The following is a 5,398-nucleotide window of genomic DNA, read 5'->3' as shown; positions in this document are numbered from 1 at the left end:
GCAATTCCAGAAGCAGAACAGCACACAACTCCACCGGCTATACTTGGGCTTATTAACTCTGATGAAGTCCCAAATCAATTCAACGATACATCCCTAAGTTCCAATGTAAAATCACTTATGACTTATTCCAGATATCTCTACACCATGCTGCACTGCATGCTGTGCATTTCTCAATATGGTATACCTTCCTAAAGTTATGTGAATGACTCACAGCTGTCTTTTTTTCARTGTTTCTTATTGTCACTTTGTATTAGCACAACAGGGAAGAACTGTCAGCCCTATTTGACAGAACAGGGACAGAGGAAGAGAAGCAGTTTGCCCAGATCATGAAGGAATCTAGCAATTAGTGAGTTTTAAGCCAATTGTCTTCCTAATTCCATGCATTGGAATACAGACATAAGAATTTTTTTCTTCTTTTTTAAAGTTAGTAATAAAGGGAAGTTTCAAACTTTTCTCCTCCTTTGTAATATATTTGTTCTCTTCTAAATCATAGAGTGCTAAGGAAGAGAGGAATGAATCTTGGCAAAAAGAGTTCTTCAGGGAACACTTCATTGGATGACAAAAGAGCAGAAGCTAACATCACAACCATTTCACTAAAAGCTGAGATTATGAGGCTCCATTTTCTTCATGCTAYGCTATACAACTTTTATGAATCTTTATCTACTTGTCCACCTTCAATATTTTTGCTATTGGTAAGTCTTGTTTTCTAAACCTGTAAGCTCAATATTATAACATAAAAATTTCTCTTAGCTATTTATTTTTTTATGTCTTTGCCACTCTTCATATTTCCAGCCCTGAATGGTAAAATATCAAAATGCCTAACTAATGAAAACATGGATACTTTAGAGTTGCATATCCCCAGTAAATATCCAAACCACAAATCTATTACACTGCTGTAGACTTTCTTCCTTTTGTCAAATCTCCAGGTCCGACCAGCAGATCCTGTAGAGATTGTGAATAATGCTCATTGAAAATAAGATATATTTGCTAAAAGATTGCTTTAACAACCAAAAAAAACCCCCAAAGCACCATTCTTGCTTTTTGTTTCTATTATAATTAATGACATGATACTTTTTCAGAATGTAGAGTTCATCAACCCTGCTTCATAGAGCAGACAGCCTTCAGGGAAGACATCCAAGAGTGTTGTTTGGATGAATCTTCAAGAACTTAACCTTGACTCCCAGAGCAAATGAGAGACCCAGCTTAAAAGCAAGTTGCCGTTCAAAGATGTCCTGCCTCTGGGAACCTGTCACTGAAAGAGGGACATGGCCAGGTCAGGCTTTCATTTTAGATATTTGCCAAATGTCACCACAAAGAGCAGAACACGTATTCCAGCTCAGATAGAACTTGAAAAGCCAGAAGCCAAATTCTACATCACAATGTTTGGAAAATAATGTGACATGCATTTTGTCTTCTTCTGAACAAAGAAAAAAGAGATTTTACTTTGAGATGCAGTATTAAGAAGGAAAATGGTAAGAATCTAAGCATATGTTCAGATACACACACGATCAGGTATGAAGATTTACATTACATATTTATGCCCAGTGGCACACTTTTTATTATTTTAAATAGAAAATATATTTGGATTTATACCCTAAAAATGAGAAAAAAATGAAACAAGCAATAAGCATTCCAAAATATGTGACATTTTAAAAATTCCTTTAATGAATAGCCAAAAATATTATTGGAACCCAAGTCTGGGAGAATTTGTTTGTATGTATGGCATTTAGCTTACACTATATGAAAGACTTTCAAAGTGTAAGATTATGAATGGACTCTACTGTTGAGGTTACTATGAACTGTAAAATTCAGTGGAGTGCCAGAAACTGCCAGCTGGAAAGAAGACAGGGGAATATCAAGAGACTGCATTCAGAAGGAATCCTGATGCATTGAGGTAATAGCCTGATAATGAAATGATTTGCCTGCCTTAATATTCCATTTACAAAGAACTCATTTAGCCTTTGAAGCGGAAGACTTTGGAGATCATATAAACATATCCTAGGTTGAAAACAGTCTCTTCAAGAGCATTATATTTCACTTTGTAAACATTAATTCTAATAAATCAGTAGCTAAGGTTGATGTATTTAATAAACACATATAGAAATGTATTTGACACCTTGCTGGCTAAGAATTTAAAAGTAAATACCACTTTTCAGTAAGGACTGGAAAAGTTAGATTTTTCTGTCTAGACAAGGGCAAGTGTATTGTCATCACATGAATAGTGTAACAGAGAAACTGAAAAAAAAGTTCACAGACGCATTGTGGGAAACAAGGAGCAAAAGTATACAGTTTTCAACAGTACTAAGGAGACCTTCCACATAAATAGGAACTTCATCCAATATCGACTCAAATCAAAGTTTTTTTCCCTCAAGATCTTCATATCGGGTTATACAGGTTCAAGTTTCGGCTGATAACTCCTACAGCTAARCTATATTTCTCTTGATATTCATCATCCTCACACTGAAACAACTGTATTGGATACAACAATGGAATTAAGAGACCATCTTATTTATGTGACCGAAACCATGATTTCCACTGTCTCATTTAATTTGACAAAGCCCTCCATTATTGTTCTTTTACTTATCAAATAAGACTGCACTCATCCCAAATATTCATGACATTATTTTTCCTACTACGTTTTTTTCATTACATCATACTGTTGCACAACTCTGTTGTTTTGTGTTGGAACCTCTTTAGATTAACACTTTAATATATTTGATATTAAACTTATGATCTTTCCACAACTAGATAAGGCACTGTTTTTAAGGGGCTAGGCTTGTGTTTGCTGTTCTTAAAATTTCGAGGAGAATCATACCAATTCATGAACACATTTTGGAGGTTTGTCTATAAATACTATTTATAGATTATTCAGATCAATTTGATATCAGTAGACTGATGGGTAAAAATTTTGCACCCTTCTTTTTGAACTCTTTTATAATCCTTTTTATATTTTCCACAAAAAGTTTCACACTTTAATATTGTTACTGTTTGCAAGTTATACAGCATCACAGCATTTGTAACAAGATTACACAGTATTAACATAACAAAAAGCAATTTTGAGGTAAATAATGAAAACTCCCAGCTTGCAAAAGGACAGCTTTACAAAAAAACCCACCACACATCAAGGCTAAGATTCAGCTTCAAGCCATAGAAATCTTATTTTTTTAATATAAATGTAGTTATCTTTATGTTAGCTGTATCTCTAAACTCCTGTTCTCGTTGATGGAGATTTTGCAAAGGAATTTGGCAAGTTATTCAATTTGCCTAAAGCAGACACTTAATTTTGGTCAAATTATAGTGGTATATGGTCTGTATATATAAGATACTAAAAGTAATAAAATATATGGGCTCAAAAAGGAGCCCTAAAAATTACACTGCATTGTCTAATATTATAGTCAATGCTATCAAATTTAGAAAGCAATCCAGAAAAATATTTAATGCAGTAAGAAAATATGAAGAAAATCCTAAGGCAGTAAACAAAATACAAAGTTATTCCTTCTTAATTAATTTCAAAATAACATTTCATTATAAGCTGACTTTTGAAATAAAATATTGATATGCAAGTTTATCATCCTTGTCACAAATCACTAAAAGATAAGTTTCTCTTGAGTAATTTTTTACACGTTTTACCATCACAGGAAGAATAAATTTTTTTCTCTAGAGGAGTGTCACAACCTTGCAAAAAGCCCAAATAAAAAGAAATTTTGGAATAAAAGCAAGTGATTCTTTGTCTAGGCCAGAGATGGGATCCAGGTATGGAATCCAAGATGTGATCTGTCTTTGAACTTTCCATTTCATATTTTGAATCTGCTATGGGTAAATAATTCCATTGAACCTACTTTGAGAAAGTCAGAACAGTTTTAACAAGAGCAGTCCACTTTTGCTTTGAGTGGAATCTTATTTAGGTTTGCAAACAAAGAGTAGAGAAATGGTTGGAAATAAAGCACCATGTTTCCCTGCTGGGGGGGGGGGGGGGGTGAAGAGTGAGAAGAAAGGTCCATTGTTATTTTCCCACTTAGTGAAGGAAAAGTGCCTGAAAAAGCTAATTCCCAGGGAAATTTTGTTGCAAGTTGCTATTTTGGGTAGAACAATAAAAAATCTGATTTAGAGGAGGATGACTGAGCTGTCTGTTTCAACTGCATCAGAGCTAGTTCAATCATAATAAGAAGTCAGGCATCTGAGCAGTATGAATATTTGTTATGGGAAAATTTAGGGTGGGGTAGCTGCAAAAACAGAACCACACTAGTCAGTGGCATAAAATCTAAGATTTATTTACTAAGCGGCATGGGTATAGCAGATAGGTAGCCATTTCTGTTCTACACCACTGGCAGGATATGCATGCAAACCAGCATGGCTGTGACCAGCACGACACCCGTGGGGTGGCCTGGCTGGTGGCCTGGCTTTTACCCACCTTGGGCTCACCCTTCTGCACGCTGTTGGACATCCCTGGAGGTGTTTCCCCATGCCAGTAGCTATTGTTTTCAGTAGCTATTGCTTTCTAATTTAGATAGTTGGCATAAGCTGCCAATGGCCTCCTTGGTCACATGTCCTGGGCAAATCTGTCTGACTTTCCCCATATCTAAAGCCAATTAATATGTGTTACCTGGGTGACTATCATCTGTTGGCCTCTGCCCTAGTGTGTTACAAAGATGTGAAGTTGTTTGTCCGTGCTCCTTTGTTTCTTTGCCACACATACCTAAAGCATGAGCAGGGCAGATGTAGTCCAGGTTTACCTTTAGCAGTGCTGTCAGATAGGCCTCCCTCATGACAATTATCCATGCTTTTTTGTTTTCCCAGCAAATACCAGAGTCATCTCATCAGTTAGAGCCGAGCAGATATAGACCAGGACTCCAAGCATTGGTGAAAAGCCCCAGGGAAGATGGCTGCAATGAAGGGAGCCTGTTGCTTTGTGTCCTTTGACATTTGTCTGTGAGGAGAAGAGAAAGGGGAAGGAGGAGGACGGGAGTGAGCCACTGGTGTCCCTAGGCCGAGACATGCCTCCTCAAACCAACAGCTGTTGCACTTGCGGTTTTCCTCTTGGGTGCTGTGTTGTGGTTTTGGTTGGTCGATCAGTCTGTCTGTAAATGGGTATATTCTTCCTCATTTTTTTTCTCGTTCACTTGGCACTGAGTTTGCGAAGGTGGGTGCTGAATGAGCTAGGAGGTCTTTTGGGACCCAAATGACTTTGCAATGTCTTCTGAGCCCAAGATGGAGTCTCTGACTGTCTCTGTCACACAAAGTCAGCTGTGACATGYTGTGCACTTGGGAAGGGGGAGCAGGTAAGCTGCGACAGGTGTGCTGACACAGTGTTGCTGCAGCGTTGCAGCAGGTTTGAAGAAGTCAGAGGGCCACAGGGAGCTAGCTATGGTTGCCCGTGAGGCAAAATGATGTGTTGCCC

Source organism: Apteryx rowi, unplaced genomic scaffold, assembly GCF_003343035.1.
Source record: "Apteryx rowi isolate R43461 unplaced genomic scaffold, aptRow1 scaffold_365, whole genome shotgun sequence".
Lineage (NCBI taxonomy): Eukaryota > Metazoa > Chordata > Aves > Apterygiformes > Apterygidae > Apteryx > Apteryx rowi.
This window is presented reverse-complemented; position numbering follows the sequence as displayed.